The sequence below is a fragment of the Triturus cristatus genome, chromosome 11, assembly GCF_964204655.1.
Source record: "Triturus cristatus chromosome 11, aTriCri1.1, whole genome shotgun sequence".
Taxonomy (NCBI): domain Eukaryota; kingdom Metazoa; phylum Chordata; class Amphibia; order Caudata; family Salamandridae; genus Triturus; species Triturus cristatus.
The window spans coordinates 1,106,554,698-1,106,581,139 of record NC_140594.1 but is presented as its reverse complement, the minus strand read 5'-3'; the positions used below and the strand labels follow the sequence as shown (position 1 = coordinate 1,106,581,139).

The 26,442-nt window shown below is 45.7% G+C and overlaps 1 protein-coding gene across 6 annotated transcripts in view; it reads left to right on the top strand.

Annotated features, from left to right (window-relative positions):
• LOC146786089 (eukaryotic translation initiation factor 4 gamma 1-like) overlaps nt 1-26,442 on the top strand; it is a 582,378-nt gene that overhangs the window by 508,243 nt on the left and 47,693 nt on the right. The gene's annotated exons all lie outside the window — the stretch shown is intronic.

Sequence of the window (26,442 nt, the reverse complement as noted above, 5' to 3'; positions counted from 1 at the left end):
ACCTGTCTGGAATTCAATCACAACAGACAAATGGTTAAGACAAATTATCCAGTATGATTATTGCCTAGAACTCACCTCTACTCCTCCAAATATTCCTAATGGAACCAGGCTCAAGGTCAACTAACAGATCTGGTGTTGGTAGACGACCGCACCCATCGGTCTCTGCAGTGGTGGAACACAAAAAAACCTTTCCAAAGGGCGGCCGTTCCTCGACCCGGTTCCACAGATAGTGTTAACAGTAGACGCATCGTTCACCGGCTGGGGAGCTCATCTTCAAACCCATACCATTCAGGGCATGTGGACCCCCCAACAAAAACAATTCCACGTAAACTACCTGGAATTGTTGGCAATCTTCCTAGCGTTAAAATCTTTTCAACTCCACCTCCTAGGCAAAGCTTTCCTGGTTCTTAGAGATAACATGACAGAAATGTACTACATACAGAAAGAGGGAGGGACACACTCTCTACAGCTCTCACACCTAGTTCAGAGGATATGGAGATGGGCCCTTCCGCAAAACATCTATCTCCTTGCAGAACACCTCCCAGGGGCACACAACCAGATTGCAGATCTGCTCAGGCGTCAAACACATCAGATCCTTGAATGGGAACTTAATCCTCAAGTTTTTCTTCCATTCTTTCTCATGTGGGGCCACCCAGAAATAGATCTGTTCGCCACACATCAAAACGCAAAATGCCCAACCTTCGCGTCCAGGTATCCACACCCATTGTCCAAAGGCAATGCACTATGGATGAACTGGTCAGGCAAATTTGCTTACGCTTTTCCGCCTCTCCCACTAATTCTGTTTGTCGTTCGGAAGCTCAAACAGCATTCCCTCACAATGATCCTAGTTGCTCCAACATGGGCCCGACAACCATGGTTCACAACCTTTTTGGAACTATAATTAGTTCCTCATCAAAAGATACGCCTCTCACCCAAGCTTCTCACTCAGAACCATGGCGAGATAAGACATCCAGATCCCAATCAACTGAACCTTGCGATCTGGCACTTGAAGTCTTAGAGTTTGGCTACCTCCATCTCCCGCCAGACAGTATGGACGTAATTAAAGAAGCTAGATGTCCTACCACCAGAGCATGCTATGCCGCAAAATGGAAACGATCTTTCATTTATTGCACAAATAACAAAATCAATCCACTAGATGCTTCTATTCTCTATTCTACTCTCTGGATATGGGCTATTTACCGACAAATTTAAAAGAAGCCAGGGTTACCCCCCTGTTGAAAATATCAGGTGCAGATATGTTGACCGTAAAGAACTATTGACCCATTTCTCAGCTCCCCTTTCTGGCCAAGGTGTTAGAACAGCATGTATTAAAGACACTTTGAATCATTTAGATGACCACCAGCTACTCCAAGCCAGACAGGCGGGCTTTAGAGCTCATCATAGCATAGAGCTAGTGATGCTGTCCGTTCTGGACGAGCTCAGAGTTAGGGCTGACAATAAACAGCCGAGTGCCCTGATATTATTAGATCTATCAGCGGCATTCGATACGGTCAGCCATAACATACTGCTGAACCGTCTCACCAATCTGGGCATCAGCGGGCAAGCATACAAATGGCTAAAGTCATTTCTGTCTGACCGTACTCAGAGGGTTCAGCTGGGTGAGCAGACATCGGTTTGGGGCTCCCTAGCCTGTGGTGTACCCCAGGGCTCTGCCTTATCTCCACTCCTTTGTAATATCTATCTGCAACCTCTTGTGGAGACTTTGACTCACATGGACTGTCAGGTCTTTAATTACGCAGACGATACTCATCTCCTTATCCGGCTTAGTAATTCCCACCAGGCCCAGGAATCGGCTAAAAAGTTGCTCAGATTCACAGTGAACTGGATGACGGCCAATTCATTGAATATAAATCCTGATAAGATCGAACTGCTCGTCATTCCAACAAGTAATAGTCCCTGGTGTGATCTCTTTTGGCCTCCGGAATTAGGTGCAGTCCTTGTCCCAGTCCCGGTTGTAAAAAGCCTGGGGTTGAAAATTGACTCTGAACTATCTATGTCCTTCCAGGTTGCCACGGTGGAGGGAACCTGTGTTGGACTACTCAGGCAGTTACGGAAACTTGCTCCTCTCCTGTCAGTATCTTCATTGCAGTCAATTGTCTCTGCCACTGTCATCTCCAGACTGGATTACGGGAATGCCCTTTATATGGGCCTCCCCCAGAAACTTATCAGGAGATCGCAGGTGGTGCACAATGATGCGGCAAGGCTCATTTTTAGACTTCCTAGAAAGACACGCGCTACCCCTCAGTTATATAAACTACACTGGCTTCCTATTAAACAGAGAGCGCAGTTTAAGGGTCTATGTATTGCCCATAAGGCAATATATGGTCAGGCACCCGAGTATATAAAAGACCGCTTGGAGAAATATGTTCCTGGCCGGACTCTGCGATCATCTGAGCCCTGCCGTTTAGCTCCTCCCAGGTACATCTCTAAATCTAAAGGGGGCAGAGCGTTCTCTGTTTTCCTCCCGCAGATCTGGAATGATCTGCCGGAGTTTTTACGCAGGCAACCAGCTCTTCTCACCTTCAGGAAGCATTTAAAAACGTTCCTAGTTAGAGAGGTGTTAACAACTGCATAATTTCTGCCACCGCTGCTGCCATTGTATTTCTGCCCTAGTGACTTGCTCACTTTTCTCTAGAAGCGCTTAGAGACCTGAAGGTGATTTGCGCTATATAAAAGGCATATAACATAACATAACATATTCAAAATATTATCTGTTATCTCTTGCACCTACAACAATGTAACCTAGCATATACATCTATTAGGCTACATCTAGCTGCAATAGCAGCTTATCTCCAAAACAGACAACACTTGTCTTTGTTTCGAGTACCCGGTATCAAAGCATTTATGGAAGGACTTAAAAGAATAAATCCACCCAGAGTTCCACCCTCTCCGGTGTAGAACCTAAATGTGGTCCTTACCAGACTCATGGGTCCCCCATTTGAACCTCTACACAAATGCGAACTACAGTTCCTCACTTGGAAAGTAGCCTTTCTGGTCGCTATCACATCTCTTAGAAGAGTTAGTGAGCTCCAGGCATTAACCATACAAGAACCATTTTTACAGATCCATCATAACAAAGTGGTTCTTAGAACTAACCCTACATTTTTACCCAAAGTCTTATCTGCCTTCCATCTCAACCAGTCTGTTGAACTCCCGGTATTTTTTCCTCAACCAGACTCAGTGGCAGAACGCGCTCTTCACATGTTAGACGTTAAAAGAGCAATAATCTACTATATTGAACAAACAAAATCCTTTAGAAAGACCAAACAACTCTTTGTGGCTTTCTCCCCACCTCATAGGGGCAATCCCATTTCAAAAGCAGGGATTGCAAGGGGGATTGTTAAATGCATCCAAATATGCTATATCAAAGCCAAACGCACATTAACCATTCCCCCTAGAGCTCATTCAACACGGCAAACTAGGGCTTTCTATGGCATTCTTAGGGAACATTCCCCTAGATGACATCGGCAAAGCAGCAACTTGGGCTACACCACACACTTTCACAAAACACTATTGTGTAGATGTGCAAGCAAAGCTAGTGTGGGCCAGGCTGTCTTAAGAACACTTTTTTAAACCACTGCAACAGATACAGGTAGCCACCGCTAAGGAGCTAACTGCTGTATAGTCTATGCACATGTATACGATCTACAGCTCATATGCCTCGAACGGAAAATGCTACTTACCAGTATGCATCTGTTCTTGGCATGTAGAGCTGTAGATATGTATACGCCCACCTGTTCCAGTACTATCTTGCTTAGATACATTACACATGGACATCTCTTTCTATTTCTTACTAACTCCATCATAACCCTTTATGACAAAAACAATGTAAGGATGAAGTCGATGCCCATGCACACTGTCGTCCTAAGGAGGAGTCCCCTACCTCGTGACTACAAAGACTTCTTCCAAGACAAAAACAAAGTGCAAACATTGAGCCCAACACCAGATGGCGATCTATGCACAAGTATACGGATCTACAGCTCTACATGCCAAGAGCAGATGCATACTGGTGAGTAACATTTTCCATACAGAGCCAGCTTCCTACACTGTCACATCAGTCAATCGGTTGAGTTACCTGTGTTCTTTCCTCAACCAGATTCAGTCACAGAATGATCTCTACACACTTTAGCCCTCTTGTATTATATAGAAAGAACAAAGTTATTTCGTAAGACTAAACAATTTTTTGTTGCTTTTGCTCCACCTCTCAAGGGCAATCCTATATCCAAATCAGGAATTTCTAGATGGATTGTTAAATGTATTCATACTTGTTGTGCAAAAGCAACGAGAACTTTAACAATACCCCCTAGAGCGCATTCCACTCACAAAATAGGGGCTAACATGGTTTTCTTAGGAAACATCCCCATAGTTGACATTTGTAAGGCTGCAACATGGTCTACAGCACACACATTCAGCAAACATTATTGTGTAGATGTGATAGCAAGACAACAAGCTAATGTCGGCCAGGCAGTACTTAAAACACTTTTTTAGACGACTGCAACAGCTACAGGTTAGCCACCGCTTTGGGAGAATACTTCTGTATAGTCTATGCAAAGTATGAGATCTACAGCTCACATGCCTCGAATAGATAATATTGCTTACCCAGTAAACATCTGTTCTTGGCATGTAGAGCTGTAGATTCACATGCGCCCACCCGCCTACCCGGGTTCATGTACCTATTGCAGTTCTTTGTTATCTTACATACATACACATGGATATATCTATTCTTTACTTACTAACTTCATTCTCGCCCTCTGCGGGAAAACAATCTAACAATGGAGTCGATGCCCATGTGCACTATCACCAAAAGGAGGAGTCACCTACCTTGTATGACTGGAAAGACTTCGAAGAAAAACAACTTGCAAACATCCGGACACAACACTAGATGGCAGGAGTATGCAAAGCATGTGAATCTACAGCTCTACATGCCAAGAACAGATACTTACTGGGTAAGTAGCATTTTCCTTTTATACAAACAAATTGGTCTGAGTTCAGACTTTGAGTGTGTGACATTTGCTTCCTGAGTGTGTAACATTTGCTTTCTGAGTGTGTACCAGAAATGCTTAACATTACCCACAAATAAAGCCTTACTGTTCGCCCACACTACCACAAATAGAGAGTAAGGTCCTATCTACTTTTACCTCTGCCTACCTTTGGGGTTCCCCTGGACTCTGTGTACACTATACCTCATTCTGGTATAGTATATACAGAGCCAGTCTCCTACATCAACCACCTGGGAGAGGTGGCAATCACAGGTCTCTGGTCTCCGGCAGAAGCATTGGTCCACATCAACTTTGAGCTGAGGCCCATCCGCTCTGCATTGAAAGCATTTCTGTTAGAGGCATTTGAGCTGCAGAATTCATACTTTTGCATAGATCGCCATCTTGTGTTCGGCTCGGATGATTGCAGTTTTTGTTGTCTTGGAAGAAGTCTTTGTAGTCACGAGATAGGTGACTCTTCCCTTCGACGATAGTGTGCATGGGCATCGACTCCATCCTCAGATTGTTTTTTTCGCCATCAGGTTCGGATGTAACTTCGGCGCTCCGGTTCGGTACCGTGTTTTCCAAACCTTTTCGACGCGCAAACCATCACAACTCGACAGCATTGTTTTCATTTGCGTGGTCTTCGATGCGTTAACTCAAAAATACTCGATTCTGGTCGTCAACGCGGGCCGCTAGGCCTATCGATGCCATTCGGCCCTACGGCTAATGGAAAGGACTACATTTAAAAAATGCCCCCCCTGTGGAGCTAAATTTCCACACAGCGACCACCACAAGGTCTGCAACCATTGTCTCTCGCCAGAACCCAAGGACAAAGATTGCCAAGCCTGCGCCTCCTTTCGATCCAAGAAGACTATCTGTGATCACCGGGCTCGACGACACGTTATGGCGCAACAGGCTGTACCGGTACCAGAAGACATCTTTGATGAAGGTCCCGACGTTCCCGTGGCAGAGGTTTCAGAGGAGCTCGACATCGTCTCCGAAGCTAATGAGTCCGATGACCACATCACTCCAGGTCAACCAGTGAGTTGAACTGCCCCTGTCCCTACCCCACCCGAAAATAAGAAGGCTCTGGTCAAAACGTCACCTGAAGGCCTTAGTCGCGACCACAAGAAAACTTCAGAAGCCCCGCCTCCAGGCCCGGCTCCGAAGACAAAGGCCTTCCGGCAGCTTGGGACCGAGCAAGCTGCATATTGGTGCCCCAAAAACACCGTTGGTGCCGAAATCAGGAATACATCCTACTCCCGTTACCTCCAAAAAGGCCTCGGCATCGAGCTCTTCAGCACCAAAAGACCAAAAAGCCTTGGATCCAAACAAACCCCGAAAACCTTCGAATCCGAAAAAGATTTCCGACTTGACATCGAAGCCAAAGGAGAAAAAAAAACCTTCTAAGGCTCCAGAGCAGAAATCAACACCACGTACGAAACTGAACAAATCGGCACCGAAAGGAGACACCAACCAGGAAGAACTGTTTCAACCAGATCTTATCGATCCGAAACAAAAGACATTGGATGTGGACCATAAAACAGGCCGAATTGTCAGTCTCCCAACAAAGAAGAGGAAATTAGATACCTCGCACACTCCTGAGGTGCCTGTGAAGAAAATAAACTTTGCAACTTCACCCCTAAGACCCTCTTCTCCTGTTCTTCCTACTAGACCTTTGTCTCCTACAAAGTCTCCCACACACTCTCCTAGACTCTCTCCATACTCACCACCACCACAGGATGATGATGACCTAGGGGATGGGGGTGGATATAATGACCCTTTAGATGACCCTGATGATGACACTGCTATACCACAGGACACATGGGTAGATTACAATGATCCTGCAGATCCTCCAGACCTTCCTGATCCAGATGCATACCCAACACGGCCATCTCCCCCAGATGACAACATAGGGTTTAGTCATCTTATTGATAGAGCTGCTCAATATCATGGCGTTCAAATGCATTCAGACCCCATGGAGGAAGACTTCCAGGTCGATACTTTTGCCCAGTCACAAAAGACAATACAAACTTTGCCCATGCTCAAAGGTGTCATTAAACATGTACCAGACGTCTTCAAAGACCCTGTCAGGACCAGAATGCTCAATCCTCCAATTGATAAAAAATATAAACTCGCCCCCAGTGAACCCACCTACATTAAAGGACAACTCCCTTTAGATTCTTTGGTAGTGTCCAATGCAAGGAAACATGCCAATTCTCAAACCTCTGGTGATGCTCCACCTCCAGACAAAGAGTCTAAACTGCTAGACGCTTTAGGCAAACGAGTTGCCTACCAAGCAGCTAATCACTGGAGGATAGCTAATGCACAAGCACTTCTTGCCAGGTATGATAAGGCTCACTACGATGAGCTTGAGGACTTAATTCAGCATTTGCCTGACCAATACAAGGCCAAACTAATCATCTGGTCCAGGAGGGCAAGTTAATTACAAATGCATCCATTAAATGTGCCCTTGATGCAGCAGACACCCCATCTAAATCTGTTAATACCAGTGTCTGGTAGGGTCACTTTGGCAGAGATCGGGTGCAGGTGTGTGAGGTGAGTTCTATTTGAGGGTAGTGTAGTGCGTGCAACGTGAGAACCTCTTTCTAGTTACCAGGGCACATCAAGCCCACTGGGGTGACACACAACCTACGGGTTTTTATTCTGTCAAGGGTACCGCCACATTAAAAAATTTCTTTGGTAACCCTTAGGCAGTTTTAATTCACGTTGCACGCACTACACTACCTTCAAATAGAACTCACCCCACACACCCGCATGCAACAAACGGCTGTTCTCTAAAAAGAACTCTGCTAAAGTGACCCTTCGGGGTACACGTAGGGCATTGCAGCGCCAGCCCGACGAGGAGCAAACGCCCGATGATGAAGCATGACATCCTTCGGGTTGTGTGAGGGCAACAAGAGGCAAGACTAGTTCTCCCCTCTCTTAAGTAGGTACCAAGACCTATGAGGCCCTACACTTTTCTTCGCTTTTGTTTCTCGTTTTTTCTCTCCCTCGTAGCGAGTGGGTAACATTTTGTACCACACTACAGGAACAGTGTCCCTATTTTTGAATATACGTTTCTACTTAGGAGCACGGGCACTGGCCCTCAACTGGCTCCTGGTCCCCCCTCCCTTTGTATTGATACAAGAATGAATTATATACAGAAACAAGAAGGAACACATTCTTTGCAGCTTTCTAAACTAGCGCAAAGCATAGGGAGATGGGCCATTCCGCAAAACATATATCTTCTGGCAGAACATCTCCCAGGAGTACACAATCAGATTGCGGATCTCCTAAGTCGTCAGACACAACAGATACACGAATGGGAACTTCATCCTCAAGTTCTTCAACCATTTTTCAAAATGTGGGGCCACCCAGACATAAATCTGTTTGCCACACACGCAAATGTAAAATGCCCAACCTTCGCCGCTAGGTTTCCACACCCGTTGTCCAAGGGCAATGCGATATGGATGAACTGGTCAGGCAGATTTGCGTACGCTTTTCTGCCACTCCCACTCATTCTGCTAGTAGTACGCAAGCTCAAACAACAGTCTCTCAAGATGATCCTAGTTTTCCAACAGGTGCCCGGCAACCATGGTTCGGGGAACAACCTTTACAACGCAACTTTTACAACGCACTACACTTACAACGCATTTTTTACAACGCATAATCCATTACAACGCATGACATTACAACGCATGACACTACAACGCATTTTTAAAAACTACCTTTACAACGCATTCCATTACAACGCATACTACCATTACAACGCATACCATTACAACGCATAATATTACACTACACTATCCAACACTTACCCTACTGTTGCACCCCCTGGAGTTAGAATAGTAATTTTTACCCCTATACTATCCAACACTTACCCTACTGTTGCACCCCCTGGAGTTAGAATAGTAATTTTTACCCCTATACTATCCAACACTTACCCTACTGTTGCACCCCCTGGAGTTAGAATAGTAATTTTTACCCCTATACTATCCAACACTTACCCTACTGTTGCACCCCCTGGAGTTAGAATAGTAATTTTAACCCCTATACTATCCAACACTTTCCCTACTGTTGCACCCCCTATAGTTAGAATAGTAATTTTTACCCCTATACTATCCAACACTTACCCTACTGTTGCACCCCCTGGAGTTAGAAAAGTAATTTTTACCCCTATACTATCTAATACTTACCTTAAATGCAATTTAATATTATGCGTTGTAATGGTATGCGTTGTAAAGGTAGTATGCGTTGTAATGGAAATGCGTTGCAAAGGTAGTTTTTAAAAATGCGTTGTAGTGTCATGCGTTGTAATGGAATGCGTTGTAATGGATTGTGCGTTGTAAAAAATGCGTTGTAAGTGCATGCGTTGTAAAAGTATGCGTTGTAACGTCATACATCCCCATGGTTCACAACACTCCTGGAACGCTCAGTAGTTCCACACCAAAAACAACGGCTCTCCCCAAGCCTGCTTACGCAGAACCATGGAGAGATACAGCATCCAGATCCAACTCAACTGAATCTAGCAATCTGGCTCCTGAAGTCCTAGAGTTCGGTTAATTCAACCACCCACCGGACTGTACGAACATTATGAAGGAAGCCAGACGCCCTACCACTAGAGCTTGCTATGCAGCCAAATGGAAAAGATTTGTCATTTACTGCAATAACAACAAAATTGACCCGCTAGATGCTTCAATTCAGAACATTATTTGCTATTTGCTGCATCTACAAAGATGTAATCTAGCATACACATCCATACGATTACATCTTGCTGCCCTTGCCGCCTACCTATAAAGCAGACAACATTTGTCATTGTTTATGGTACCCGCTATCAAAGAGTTCATGGAAGGCCTTAAAAGGATAATTCCTCCCACAATACCACCCTCTCCGGTGTGGAATTTAAACATTGTCCTTCCTAGGCTCATGGGTCCTCCATTTGAACCTCTACACAAATGTGAACTGCAGTTCCTTACATGGAAAGTAGCTTTCCTTGTAGTAATCACCTCCCTCAGGAGAGTAAGTGAGATCCAGGCTTTAACCATACAAGAACCATTCTTACATATACATCGTAACATGGTGGTTCTTAGAACGAATCCAAAATTGCCTCCCAAAGTAATCTCTGCTTTTCATCTTAATCAATCTGTAGAGTTACCCGTGTTTTTCCCGAACCCAGATTCCGTAGCAGAGAGAGCTCTTCACACACTTGATGTCGTTTTATGTTGACAGAACAAAACCCTTTAGAAAGACAAACCAACTGTTTGTAGCTTTCTCTCCACCTCATAAAGGAAACCCCATCTCCAAAGCTGGGATTGCGAGGTGAATAGTCAAATGCATTCAAATATGCTACCAGAAGGCAAAACGCACATTACCAATTCCCCCTAGAGCGCACTCAACACGCAAACTAGGGGCTTCCATGGCATTCTTAGGGAACATTCCCTTACATGACATTTGTAAGGCAGCAACATGGTCTATGCCACACACCTTCACCAAACACTTTTGTGTAGACGTGCAGGCAAAACAACAGGCTGCTGTAGGCCAGGCTGTTCTTAAAACACTTTTTCAGACCACTGCAACAGATACAGGTGACCATCGCTAGGGGAGAGCACTGCTATACAGTCTATGCAAAGGTATGAATTCTGCAGCTCATATGCCTCGAACGGAAAATGCTACTTACTAGTAAGCATCTGTTCTTGGCATGTAGAGCTGCAGAATATCATACGCCCACCTGCCTCCCCGGAACCTCTATCTGTTCCAGTGCTATCTTACTTAGATACATTCACATGGACATCTTTTCTGTTCTTACAAACTCCATCATGGCGAAAAACAATCTGAGGATGGAGTCGATGCCCATGCGCACTATCGCCAAAGGGAGGAGTCACCTATCTCGTGACTACAAAGACTTCTTCCAAGACAACAACAAACTGCAATCGTTCGAACCCAACACCAGATGCCGATCTATGCAAAAGTATGATATTCTGCAGCTCTACATACCAAGAACAGATTGATACTGGTAAGTAGCATTTTCCTTCTTCCATCCACAGAAGGCTTGTACAGGTGCTAATGGCAGCACCACAGCCATGTGGTAGTGCAACAACCGGGATGGTGTCACAGACCTTGTACCAGAAGGCCCTTTTCCTCTGGTCAAAGCAGGACCATCAAAGCATTTCCCTGGTGGTGGTGAACCACTTGGCATGCTCCTTGAATGCCAGGGAGACTAAATCAACCTTCAACACCAAGTGGTTCACGAATGGCAGTTGCATCCAGAAGTGGAGCAATGTTTTTTCTGCGAATGGGGAGAACCTTGTCTCTATGAAATGAAATAAAATGAAAAGGACATTTGTAAAGCGCGTGGCTACCAGAAGGCCTCCCAGCGCTACTCATGATCACATGGAACATCAAAATTCAAGGGAACAGGAGGGTTTTGAGTTGTTTCCGGAAGGCAAGATGAACAGTCTCTTTCCGGAGGTGATGGGGCAGAGCATTCCAAAGCCTGCCGACATTAAGAAAAAGAGTCTACCGCCACTTCTGGCTCGTTTGACTCTAGGGATGTTGACTAGGTGGAGTTCATCTGAGCGAAGTTCTCTCCTTGCTTTATAAGGCTGGATTACCGCCAAATTATCTATTTGCCACTGCTAAGAAAGCCAATGGTGTCGCTACTCGAAGACATAACACTCCCCACACTATCAACAGAGGACCTGAGCCTATTGGAAAGCGGATTTACCAATGATAAAATAGCACAAGCAATCAGGAGTCTCCAAACAGGCAAGGCTCTAGGTCCTAACGGCCTACCTATCGAGCTCTACAAACTAGGACCAGACAAACTAGCCCCACACATACGATACATGTTTGAGGAGAGCAAGAGAATAGGGACACTTCTGCTGGATGAGAGGATAGCCACACTGATCACTATCCACAAAGAAGGCAAACCGAAGACTGACTGTGCCTCCTACAGGCCTGTCTCCCTACTCAATGCGGAGCCCAAAATACTAGCCAAACACCCATCAAAGCGCCTCGTCAAAGTAATAAGCGGGTTGGTGCATCCTGACCTGTCAGGCTTCATGCCCCATCGAAACACTACGCTGACCTTGCTTGGAGTGCATTGGGTGATGGGGAGAATAACCATAATCCAGGAAGCAGTGATAATATTTTCACTGGATGCCACCATGGCATTTGATACCACTGAATGGCCTTACCTCTTTGCAGTCCTAACAAAGATTGGGTTTGGGCCTAGTTTCATTCAATGAATCAGACTCCTCTACTCTGAGCCCCTAGCTCAAGTTGTAGTCAACAATAAAATATCTGAAGTGTTCGTACTATGTCGGGGGACTCGTCGGGGCTGTCCGCTGTCCCACATCCTCTTTGTCCTTGCCCTGGAACCACTGGCGGCATGGATTCGTAGGGATCCAGTGATACGAGGACTGCGATGGTCAGCAGCATGGGAGGACCGCATCTCATTGTATGCAGATGACATTCTTCTGTTCTTAGCCTCCCATAACGCATCACTCGGAAGGGTACTAGATATCTTTGCAACCTTCGGTTGATACTCTGGGTACTCAATCAACTGGATTAAGTCTCTCCTATATGTCCTCAGCGAGGACCCCGCCCACCCCGCCCCAGGGCTGCCCTATACAAGTTACTACAGTAGGCTTTAAATATCTAGGTATTTTTGTCACTTCGGACCAGAAACTCTGATTCGAATGTGGCCCACTCCCACAACTACAAAGATAGAAGAGAGATATAACAAGCTGGAAAGCGCTCTCCCTCTCGCTGCTGGGCAGAGCGGCACTTTTTTAAATGATGTCCCTGCCCCGCTTCCTTTACGCATTACAAAACTCCCCAGATTTAGTTCCCACACGCTATTTCAGGGAAATAGAGGGCCTGCAGAGAGACTTGCTGTGGAACGGGAAACCCTGTATAGCATTGGCTAAACTTGCCCTAAACTGGCATGATGGAGGGATCAGTCTTCCAGATCTCAAGAAATACTATTGGGCTGCCCACCTCGCGGCTATCAATCATGGCACTTACTGCCACGCAGACGACCCGGGATATGCCATGGACAGATGGCTCCTGCCGGGAGGGAACTACAACAGGGCGCTTTGCGAGTGGTAGGAGGCAGTAGCCTCCCCAAGGGAAGTAGCAATCTCTGCTAGATTGAGTCTCGTCCAACTTAGAATTCTACACAGAATATACATCACTGGGCCCTGTCTGGTCCGAATGGCGACAACAGAGAGGGGGATTGCAGACGGCAATGTGGCCTGGTGGGCACTTTTATGCATATATTTTGGGAATGCGAACACATTCAGCTGTACTGGCGCAAAATACATGATGTCATTAGTGAAGTGCTAGCACTTGTCATTCGCCCAAAAGAGAAGAGATGCCTTCTGAACGTATGGAAGCCTGCGGACCTGAACAGTAAAAGTAAGCTCTGGGTCACTCTAGGTCTAATGTTAGCAAAGAGAAATATAGCCCAATTGTGGGGAGCCGCACATCCACCCAAAATAGAGGCCTGGAAGGCAGACATGGATTGGTGTATGTTCAGGGAAAAGACGGTATATGTTGCATGGGGCAGCCCCCAAAAATGGTCCTTAATCTGGTGTGCTTGGAACACTTACCGAGGAAATATATGTAACCCCCCAAGCAATTCCCTTCTTGATGATCCACCTTCACCATGAATAATGTAACTCCTACCGTACTCTTGCTCTGTACTTGTTGACAATGTGATTATCAATGTAATATTGAATTAACTCCTCTTAACTGTAAACTGCTTTGTTGATTCACTATGTTTAATAAAAAGAATTATAAAGAAAGCCAATGGTAGCTGTTCAGCACATTGGCATTCCCAAGGCGTTCTGCCGAGGTTGGAACTCCTGTGTCCTCATATGACTTTCTCCTGATAACTCTTCGGCTTCAAGAAGATCAGGACTATCTGGACACAAGTCATTTTGTTAGTCCCAGATTGGGCAGAGAGTATTGTATCCAGAGCTCCTGGGAATGAGCATCTGTCCTCTGATCTGACTGCCCTTCCAGGAGGACCTGCTGTTGCAGCAACGGGGCAGAGTTCAGCACCCGGGCCTTCATTCTCCCCCTTCATGCTTAAAGTTTGTGTGGTGGCCGCTAAACACCTTAGGCCTTCCTCTTGAGGTTGTTGCTGTTGAATTGAATTGAATTGGGTATTTGTAAAGTGCAGACTGTCACTCCGGAAGGAGCATCCAGGCGCTAAGCAGATGGAGATCAAGCAGAGCAGAGAGGGGCAAGGAACCATATAAGAGATTGATAGAATGCATCTGAAGCTCCAAAAACCCAAGTCTTCAATGCTTTCCTAAACTGTGTTTCTGTTTCCAGAAGCTTCAATTGAGCTGGCATGAGATTCCATGCTTTGGCTCCTAGAAAGGACCAGGGGAGTTTGAGGAGGTTAGCCGAGGAAGATCTAAGGGTCCTAGTTGTGGTATATGGGGTGAATCTTGCTGAAAGGTACAATGGAGTTTTCGTACTGCTCTAAAGGCAGTGATGAGGATTTTGAATAGAATAGAAGTCTCTTGTGTACAGGTAGCCAATGAAAAAGTTTCAACGCTGCTAAGCGTATGCCCTACGAGGAAGTTTTGTTGCAGGGATTCTGCTTATGCGCAGAACTATGCGCAGGAACCCAGGCCCTCAGTGAATTGCGGTGTACCAAAAACTCACCTCAGAACCCAGAACCCCTATCCGGCCAGCATCAGTGTCCCATTCGTTATCCGAGATTTAGCTCGGCGGTCCCAATGTATAGACAACCCAGAACAAGCGACTTAGTATATTTCTCAGGAATGGTGGGAATCAGAAACACCTTTTCGTAATTATTCTCTTACCAGTCCACAACAGAATAAACAGAGACACGGGAAAAGTTTAAAGAGTTTATTTTATAAACCTCGTGTCCTAAGATGCAGCAGTTTGGCTAACATTAGCAGACAAACGATTAAAATCAAAACCATCAGCATAGTTACAATACCATAGAAAATGAAAGGAGCAATCATACTAAAATGACAGTGGCTCTAGGCCACCTTCCTTTCTCTAACACACTAATAGTATTATTAGACTAATAAAAGGTCTCTAGGCTTGAATGGGGAACCCCATACCGTATAGATCAGCTCAGAGAGTTCACATCACAGGATCAGCTATGCTCTGCTCCTAGGAACGCTCTTCTTCAGAATGTGTTGAAAACATGTGTCACTGCAATATTAAAAGCATTCGACTTTCAGGTATTTGCAGCTGCGTGCGTGTTATGGCTAAACTAGTGGGCCGATCAACCTGAACTCAACAACATGCACCGTCTAGCGATCCAGACTGTGTCTGTTACACTGTGTACAGACCAAGGTCGCTATTCACTGTTCAAGATGTTAACAACAGACAGTTCTCATGTGAAGCAAAGTCGAGTAAGCATTTCTCAATTCTAATAACATGTGACTACAGTGTCGTGTGCAAAAGCAGCAAAAGCGGCAAGATGGCTTTCTAACATTTAAACGCGGTTATGCTAACTTAGCGTTGTACATAGGTAGATAACGATCATCACTACATCCCCCCATGATCGGACCAGTAACCACTAGGGGCGCACTAGCAAGAACGCAGAGTTCAAGTTCGATAGAACGGAACCAAGGGCATGAACCAGAAGTCCACATAAGGGAAGTGAAAAAGTACGAGAAAAACAATTTCAATGGAAAGAGTTAAAACGTAGAAGGGAGGTGAAAAAATCACACACAAAAAAAACAAAAAAACAATCAAGGACTGAGGACCGAACGAAAGTACAAAAGTCAATCCATCAAAGTGTATGCACAATACGTTGCTACTGCTTCCAAGAGGAAATCATTGGAACGTTCCGCAAAAGTATCGGCCATCCAGTTCAGGACGGGGAAAGAACAGACGTGTTCTTCAACCACCGGAGCCTCCAGCACCTGGCGAGGACAACCGGTGGGTATCTCAAGATAACTGTTCGTCAAGTCAATCGCTGCATTTCCGATGTCCCAATTACCAAGAACTCCATGCGCTGCAGCACAGGCCATAATACCGACGCCAGAACAGTCCGACTCGTGGGCCACTAGGGGGCTCATAAGCCGATCATAATCCGGATCAGGAGACACCTGGTTTGACAGACACAAATCCAGAGCCCATTGGAACGGACAATCTAGGCAATGAAAGACAGGCTGCACACAAGTAAAGTAGGCAAACCGGAAGGACAATCCATAGGCTACGCTCAGAGTCGCCAGTGGTAAGGTACCATAGAATTCAATCATCTGGTTACGAAGATGGTGCAGCCGGGACATGTTGTTGTGCCACGCAAGTTGTGCATCCATAGCGCAAGGCACAGATCAACAAAAGTATTCTAGCTACGAGGGCAAGAAGTAAAGGGAGACCTCCGAAGACACTGGAAAAAATAGAATGAAAAAAGGCCGGGATCACTCCAAAAATAGTTTGAAAAGAGGTCACGAGGCCGGGGCCCACGATTTTAAAAACATGAGCTATGCCACTTGTGGAAGAGGCATTAAAGATAGTCTGTATCAAGGTCCCAAAATGAAGGGGAAGATCAGTATTTAAAAGCGCTTGCACCTCAGTGCGCGTGTTCACCACGTGAAGGACAAATGTTTCCCGGGATGAAGTCAAAGCGACCTCTTTCTGAGACAATAGAGCCCTTATTCTGCTCATCTTATTGAACTCTGCTTTCAAGGTTGGAATTGAAGGCCATATGGAGACATCCAGCCGGCCATGCGGGGGTGGGAAAAGGACGTTATTACAGCAAACCACCCTCTGTGATACAGTCACGATGTAGGGAATTCCCACTAGCATCCCACAGCAAGCTTCATTATTTAACAGCAAATAACTACTGTTAGCAAGCAGCGTAAAAGACGGGGTTATAACAGGGACAGGGATCCCTTTCAGGACGCAAGCTAAATTAGGGGCCTGTACATTACATGCACCATGCAATTGAATGTGCCTACACACAACAGAGTGATCCGGTGCAGAAGTGCACTCTTCACCTTTCAAGTAAACCTCCTTGCCGTCCCTCACACATCTGTATGTGAAAGGGAGCGACCAGACTTCATGTAAGAAGGCAGTACCCAACTGTTCGTACCTGCCCAAGGCATAATGTTTCATGCACGAACTAAACTTGAACAAGGGAAACGGTAGAGTGATCAACCCATGTACAAGCCACACGGCCGAATTCAGTTCGGCAACAGAGAAAGGCAAAGGTTCTAACTTCTCAATGTGCAGCAATGAATATGTAGCATCCTTCATGGACATGAATTGCTGTTTCGCAGTCAAATTAAAGGGAAGGAATAAAGATGAAGTATTCATGTAATCCCAAGGGACTTTCCCTGCCTTCAATGTTTGCAATGTCCATGCAAACTGCATAATGGAGCGCAATTGGTTCTGACCATGATACAATACAGATAAATCATCCTGCACAATGTCTACTACTGATGAAACAATGTTATCTAAAGTATAGATTCTGGAAGACAGGGTGTTAATGCTATTATCTATAACAGCCAGCACTTTTTCCATATTAGCCTGATCAATAGCACGCAATCTGGAAGCAGCCTCAATTTGTGACAACTTCCAAACTTCGTTATAAACAGCATACACCCATCGCTTGGGTCTGCCAACAGCAGGACCCTTAACAAAATCATTCAAATCTATTTTGTCATTTAATCGCGCTAAATGGAGCTTAACAGACGATAAAGTGGAATGTTGCAGCCAAGACTGGCATAACTTCCCTACAGAGTATGTAGTTACAGTGTGAGAGGATTCAAAACGGGGGTCCACACGAACCTGTGTATACCCCTGCTTCAAATCCAGAAACCTATGTTGACAAGAGTCCGCACTCGTTTGCCACACCAACCTCCCCTTCGGGTTCAATGTAGAAATATTGACGGAAGTGTTGGAAACCTGTGTCCGCAACATATCAAGGGATAGACCCGTATGATTACCCCAATTTGGATAAGCACCCAGATCCGGCATGGAGGGAGAATTTGATTTTTTTAGTGGTAGCCAATCCAAAACAGGTCATCTGAAAAATGGAGGAATTTAAAAATAACATATGATTCGGGATGAGACAGGCACGATGCAAAGCCTCTGTTCCCTGCACCTGCCATCGTTTGGAACCCCAAACCGATTTAAGATCGACTGTAGCTTTCCACAGATCATACCCGCCAATTGCCAACTCGTCCATAAAGGACTTGGAATACAATAATTTGGTGTGTGTCAGTCTAATTTTAGAAGCAGCCTCAGGCGCAACCTTAAAACAAAAGGACGCTGGATGGGCTACACTAAAATCTGAAAAATAAGTGAACTTCTCCACTAGCGTGGTAGAACTGCCCATCCTAGGGGCGGGGCAGTGTTCCCATTGTGTAAAATTTACAAAATTTCTAAACGTATTTGCCCTGTGCAGGAAATGTGTGCCACAATGTTGATAACAAAATTGTTCATCATAATTAGCAGTATCCAAATACAAATCCTCAGCATCAAAAGCAGCACAATATTTCAAATCAGAAAAAAGTGCCTCTATGGCTTGAACATCCCAATCATCTGAGTGAATGTTCTGCTTAACGACATCACCCATAGAGACACGAAATACACCTGGCACACTAATCACTTCAGTGGGGCCATGGATTTGAAATTTAACAGCTTCCCAAGCGATCCCATCACGTACAGGCCAGGCAGTAATGTTCACAAAAGTCTGGTCCCTCTTCATTATATGTGATGAGGAGTGGGGGGTCAAAGTTCCATCAATTATTCGAATCGTAGAACGTTCATTCAGGTAGTGTCCATTGATAAGCCTAAAAAACACTACCACAAAGCCAATGGACATAAACAAAAAAACACATATGAGCACCAGCCAAATGTAAGTCCAAGGGGGTATCAAAAAATGTCTCTTGAACCAGGCCACAAAAATCGAAACCTTGGACGGGGCAATGGAAGTCACTGAACGAGAATCAAAAGAGTCTTGTGAGAGGGCAACTGTAGTGGATTGTAAAACAGGCAAGGTAACGTCCGCAGGATAAGCATACTCAATTTCTTCAAGCACGCCACCAGGTGTTTGTGGCAACAAGGGACCAGTAACGGCATGCATCTCGATGGCAACATCAGGCACTATGTCAGAAGCTCGGGCCACAACAGAATTTCTCAGCATTGAAGGGCATGATACTGCCGGAGTCATACTAAGAAGAATCGGCCACTCATTGTAGTTTGACATTGTCAATCGAAATATACCTGTTATCCTTTCGACCAGGAAGAGGGGGTAAAATGACAGTTCTTGTACCCTGCACTGCAAGCACTGGAACCGGTGCACGATAAGAGGGGCCGAACTCCTTCTTGTTCTCCACCTTCTCACGGACCAGATCACCAACTCGGGGTAGCCAGCCGACTACCGGAATCTGAACCTCAGCTTCAGATGAGGAGGGTACGTGTTCCTTCGCTAGACTGTTTCTGGCTTCTTGTAGAGTCTGCAATACAGCACAGTGTTCATCTACGTCAAAGGGTGCGGCTGACGCCGCCATGTCTAGACCATCAAGGTCTGGAACAAACATTCGAACACCAAAGAGCATCATGTAAGGGGTCTGCCCACCCAGAGACCTTCTAGGGAGATTATTAAGTGCACGTTGCACGTCATACAAGTGGGCAAGCCAGTTCCGGCCAGTACCCAAAACTCGGGCTGTCAAAGATTGCTTTAAGTCACGGTTCATTCGCTCTACTACACTATTGCCCTCAGGCCGGTAGGGAGACGAAAATTTGACTTGGACCCCCAAATTTCTCATGGCCTCTTTGTACGCCTTAGAGGCGAACACCGGGCCCTGATCAGAATGAAAGGTACCACACGCAAAACTCCCAACAAAGACACGCAAATCCTTAATGACAGTGCGAGAATCAGCACTCCTTTGTGGCCACACCCACAGAAAACGTGTGCACGAATCCACTGCAACCAAGATGTATTTGAAAGCAGTATCAGAGGTAAAAGGACCGCAGTGATCTAAATAAACACAACCCAATGGTTTTCTAGATATGTACAACTGAGTTTGTGGCGGGCGTGCCGCAGAAGAAGGTTTAATTTGCTGGCAAATATCACAATTAAGAACATAAGCCCTGGCTTGTTTGTACAAACCGCACCACCAGTAACGTTGTTGTAACAAAGATAAAGTAGCCGCAACGCCGGCATGCGCGGACGCGATGCCCTCGTGGGCCGCTAATATCAAAGAAGGTCTGCAGTCCGCGTTGGGAATCAATCTGTCACCAACGTCATTAATCCTCACTAATGGGACTTTATCAGGACTTAAGCGATAATGGTAATGAGCAGGGAAACCCTTCGGTGGCTTCGTGCCCTGCTCTGTAGCAGCAATAGCTGCCAAGATGTCATCATCGATCTTACTTTTGGATCTTGTAACTGCTGCTACTAAGTATGTCGCCACTGCTGTTTTTGCTGCCTCGTCAGCTAAGTTGTTGCCGACAGCATGGACACCAACACGTTGGTGACCAAGAGTGTGAATTACATTCACGAGAGGCAGACGGTCTTTAAGATCTGCCACTCGAACCCAAAGCAGTTTATGCTTTATAGTGCTACCTTTGGAATCATGGTAGTCATTTTGAGACCAAAAATGTAGATTGTCGTTGTAAGATTGAACACAATAAAAGGAGTCACTCACTATAAGTGTAGTGACTCGGGGATCAGCAAACTCCAGTGCGAGCACCAGGGCACGTAGCTCCGCCAACTGAGCGGTACAATCACCCAATGACTGCGTGTGCACTACATTGGACATGAATTCACCATTCACGAAAGTACCAACTACAATTGCGCAAGCCGCTGAATAGGCGTGCTTTGATCCAGTTGACCCGTCAGTGTATATGACACAATGGTAATCCTCGAGCGGGCGCAAGGACAGAGGAGCTGGATGAACGAATTCATACTGCAAAAACTCCTGAGTCTGAAGTGCCGCGTCAAATATTAAGGTGACGTCCGGCGAGGTCAAGGAAGTGGCCCATTGTATCCACCTTGGATGCAAAGCTTTAGAATTCGGTACACTTGCTTTCATCACCGCCTCTAGGGCGGGATAAGGTGTAACCACCAACATGCGTTTTCCTTGTGACAGCGCTCGTTCTTTCAGAATCGCCATCTGTACTGCCGTCAGAACTTTCTCGACAGCGGAAAAACGCAGTTCAGCTGAAGTGTACAAGTGATATTTGTAAGCAATGGGGACGGTGTCGCCCTCATTGAACGTTAAGTATGTGAAACCAACTGCGCCGGGCACTATTCTTATGACCAGGTTAGTGTGATTATCACGTGTCAGTAAGTACTTAGAAGCAAGAAGATCAGCTTGCAATAACTGCAATATAGCTGAATGCTCAGGCAGCCAACAGGATTTGGAAAAAGTAGGTTGTACCAAGGCGTAAAGCGGCTTGATACGCTGGGCATAATCCGGGATATAAGTTCGACCGAAATTCAGAAAACCCAGCAGGGATTGTAATTTCTTCAGTGAAGTAGGAGCACGGAGGCATGCGCACTTTTCTAGAAAGTGCGGAGCCAATCCTCGACCTTCATTGTTGAGTTCGTACCCCAAGAACAACACTGTATACTCTGCAATGTGCGACTTCGCAAAATTGAATTTGTAACCGAAGTCTGCAAACAAAACAATAATGCGATCAACGCGTCGAAGATGCGGGTCTAACTCGTCATCCGTGGGATAAATGTCATCCACGTACGAGTACGCATCTGGGTCTACACCCTCTAAGAGGGAGACCACGCGAGCGGCAAAGACTCCCGGGCTGTTTTTATAGCCCATTGGCAATCTTTTGAATTGTTTTTGTTTGCCACCAGAGGTGAACGCCGTCCACTCACTACTAAGAGAGGACAGGTTATGGCTGTAGAAGCCATTGGAAATGTCAAGTGTGGTTTTAAACCTTTTTCTCACGAGACTATCGATGAGAGCCGAACTATGGGTGTTCTGTACTGCACAGGTCCGGCAATGAGAGTTAAGGTGCCGGTAATCCAAAACTAGGCGGTACGACCAGTCAGGCTTCGTCACAGTAAACAAGGGATTATTCATAGGTGACACACATGTTTCGATTACTCCCTGATATTCCAATTTTTCAAGGATAGATGCTACGTGAGATCTAGCTTCACGACGCATGGGGTATTGGGCTTGTGGCTGGGGCGTAGTCCGTAACGGAATCTCATGGCCGGGGGAAAATGTATCCCAGCCCACCTGAGTCCGATATAACGCAGGCGCTTGCACCTGAGCCCATTCCCCGGCATACTTCTCAGCTGGGACCTTAGGCACAGTGTGCGCAAAGGACGGAAGGATCACCTCCTCCCCTCTAGGAGCAGCCAAAACGAAAGCCGGGGGCCAATCTGCCTCCGCCAACAAAATATCATAGGTAGTGGTCAGATTATCCCAAAAAACCCTTGAATTGTACGTTGTATGTCACCTTCAATGTGAAGAACTATATTATATAGTCTATCAGGGGGAGACACACGAGTGTCAGCAGTTTCAATATTTACGAATATATCAGTTGCTGTCGCCACCAGATATGGACGCAGTGCTTATCGCACTACTGTAACTTCCGCCGCTCTGTCCAGCAGCGTTAGCGCCCATGTTAGGTTCTGAAGCTGCGTCCGTACCATCTGAGGCATACCTCGCTGTCAGAGCAGCAACTTTCTTCTTCTGAAACGGAGGTCGTTGACGTGCAGAGTCTTCTTGCTTGCCTTTATCGTCAGTCTGTCGGGATTGCTCACGTGCTTGCGGTGCACCCCGACTTTTCCCAGCGCCTCCGCCACCGGATTGTGAAGCCGATGTTTCCTGTGAAGAACGAGGAGAGCGTTGTTCAGAAATCTGAAATCTATCAGGTGACTTAATAGTAGCACGATCGCGCAAATCATAAGTGCGTTCACTACTTGACTGTACGGGAGAGGCAGGACGAGACCCCTGTTTCTGTTGCTTTTTTTCCTGTTTTTTCGCCCTCCAACTTTGTTTAGGAAAGTTAGGGCGCTCGTCCTTACCAGACGAGTTTGCCTTTGTCTGCTGAGAATCAGGATTTTTCACAGTTGGCTTAACCCCTAAAGCGCTACGACCAACCTGTTTATAGGCCATCGCAATAATCTTTGCGAATTCCCTCGGCTTGTCGTCTTCGTCCACTGCGTCTAATTTATTAAGCACCTGGAACTGCATAGCATCTCCTTTGAGGTTGCCCAATATCATGGTAGCAACCACATCAAAGACACCGACAAGCCGCATACCTAATTCAATAGCAGCTTCCGCACCATGATTCTCCTGAACACGTTTTATAACGGAGGGCAGTACCGACAGAGACGGAGTGCCATAGCACTTCGAGTATGTCGCTGCAAAGACCTTACCCCAGTTTTCACAATCTGCCATATCTGGGACTAAGTCTTTAGGCAAAGCAATGGTAAGGATCCTGTGCTTCTCCACAGGAGATGTACGCGGATAAACCGTTTCTATTTGATCAAATTTCTCAGCAAGCCAATAAGGGAAATCATCCCTATTCTGGGGTCGCTTGCCTACCACCGAATTGACCATAACAGGACTAATAACCACCGCGTGGTGGTCTGTCGGTTGTCCCGCAACAGCAGTAGCGACCACCTGCACGTTGCGTGACACGTACTGCACTAGAGCCCTATGTACTGTAATCAGGGCAGTGTGCAGAACGCGCAACTCAGCCACCGCTACCTGCAGGTAACGGGAATGAGGCGTAAATCCGGCTAACACCGGCCATGTGGCCCCTGGGATGGACAAAGGGCCCATTCTCGCCGGTGTTACCGCATGGGGAAGGGCGCCATTAAACCAAATGTTATGCTGCCAAGCGGAAATAGGAATTTCTTGAATCCTATATGGCGTATAGTTGGCTGGTAACGGCGTGTGAGTATAATTGTGGAACGTATCATCGTCATCACTTATCGCCGGGAAAGTAACCCAAGAGTAGAACAACTCAAACGGAAACAACGCATCGGCACTCACTACAACAATCACAGCCATACCATCGTCTGGCACCCCATAATTCGCCAAATGACGTTTCAGGGGTGCTCGGCTATGAGCCGGAATATCGACCGCCATTAGGACACAAACAGTAAATCTACAATATATCAGTAGCACCAGGGTTCACATTAAATAACCTTTTTAATGATCAAGCTTGAATGAACCTATTTAGTCGAAACACAGGTAGGTTAAACCGTCACTCTCGTTATCCGGAAACCAGAGTGAGGGTGTTGTGGACTAATACAAGCACTACTAAAGCGTCTCAAATCAATAAACCAAACGTTAGGTGCGCCATGTTGCAGGGATTCTGCTTATGCGCAGAACTATGCGCAGGAACCCAGGCCCTCAGTGAATTGCGGTGTACCAAAAACTCACCTCAGAACCCAGAACCCCTATCCGGCCAGCATCAGTGTCCCATTCGTTATCCGAGATTTAGCTTGCCGGTCCCAATGTATAGACAACCCAGAACAATCGACTTGATATATTTCTCAGGAATGGTGGGAATCAGAAACACCTTTTCGTAATTATTCTCATACCAGTCCACAACAGAATAAACAGAGACACGGGAAAAGTTTAAAGAGTTTATTTTATAAACCTCGTGTCCTAAGATACAGCAGTTTGGCTAACATTAGCAGACAAACGATTAAAATCAAAACCATCAGCATAGTTACAATACCATAGAAAATGAAAGGAGCAATCATACTAAAATGACAGTGGCTCTAGGCCACCTTCCTTTCTCTAACACACTAATAGTATTATTAGACTAATAAAAGGTCTCTAAGCTTGAATGGGGAACCCCATACCGTATAGATCAGCTCAGAGAGTTCACATTACAGGATCAGCTATGCTCTGCTCCTAGGAACGCTCTTCTTCAGAATGTGTTGAAAACATGTGTCACTGCAATATTAAAAGCATTCGACTTTCAGGTATTTGCAGCTGCGTGCGTGTTATGGCTAAACTAGTGGGCCGATCAACCTGAACTCAACAACATGCACCGTCTAGCGATCCAGACTGTTTCTGTTACACTGTGTACAGACCAAGGTCGCTATTCACTGTTCAAGATGTTAACAACAGACAGTTCTCATGTGAAGCAAAGTCGAGTAAGCATTTCTCAATTCTAATAACATGTGACTACAGTGTCGTGTGCAAAAGCAGCAAAAGCGGCAAGATGGCTTTCTAACATTTAAACGCGGTTATGCTAACTTAGCGTTGTACATAGGTAGATAACGATCATCACTACAGTTTCAGGACTAAGCGGGCTGCCGTGTGCTAGGCCATCTGTTGTCTCTTGAGTGTTGATTTATGAACTCCCGCCAAAAGACTATTGCAGTAGTCCAGGCGCGAGAGAATCAACGCCACGTCAACTGTCTTCCTAGCAGATAGGGGAATAAAATCAAAGATTTAAAAAATGTTTTAATTAGACTAAAGCAGGTCCCTGTCACTTTCAAGGCCTGTGGTTTGAGGGAGAGTGAAGTGTCAAATTGCACGCCCAGATTTTTGCTACTTCAACGGTAGAAGGGGGGACTATGGCGTCTTCAGGCCACCATGCCCTTGGTTGGAAGAGGTTATCGTTCCCTATTGGGAGGATCTCCATTTTATCCGTGTTACACCTGAGATGGTTGTCCTTCATCCACTGGATGACCTTTGATAGGCAGAGTTTAAAATTTAGTTCTGCAGTAGTGGAGTCTCTATCCAGGTATAAAGTCAGTTGAGTATCGTTAACATAGGATGTTACTTTAATCTCAAATGACGAGATCAGGGAGATAAGAGGAGCCATGTATATGTTAAACAGCAGTGGGCTAAGGAAGGAGCCCTATGGTACTCCTGCTGTGATGGAACGTTCGGCGGAGAGAAAAGTGCCAAGAGAGACCACTCGCCTATGGTTGGTCAAGAAAGACTTGATCCAAGTTAGCACGATGTTGGAAATGCTGCTGGATTTTAGCCTAGTTAGGAGAATTCTGTGTGAGATGATGTCAAATACGGCAGACAAATCAAGCAAGATCAGCACTGCCTTCCTGCCGGTGTCTGCTATGAATTTTAGTGTATCCGATATTTCCAGTAGAGCCGATTCTGTAGAGTGCTTAGGACGGAAGCCTGACTGACACAGGTGAAGAATCCTAACAGTTTCCAGGAATTTTGAAAGCTCTTTATTTACTAGTCTTTCCGTGATTTTGACCAGAATTGGTAAAAGTGAAATTGGGCGAAGATTTGAAAGATTAGATATATCAACATTTGTCGTTCCTCGATAAAACGGTATTCGCCTATGTTGCAACACATATGCCACTTCATGCAGCTTGTAGCAGAGAGACCCTCTCCAGGCATAGTCATATGATGATATATTTTTTTCCTTGCCTGAAAAGGTTTTGCTCTGGGCACAGTTAAAGGATACTGTTTGGCTCTTTTGGTTTCTTTGCGGTTGCCGGATCACA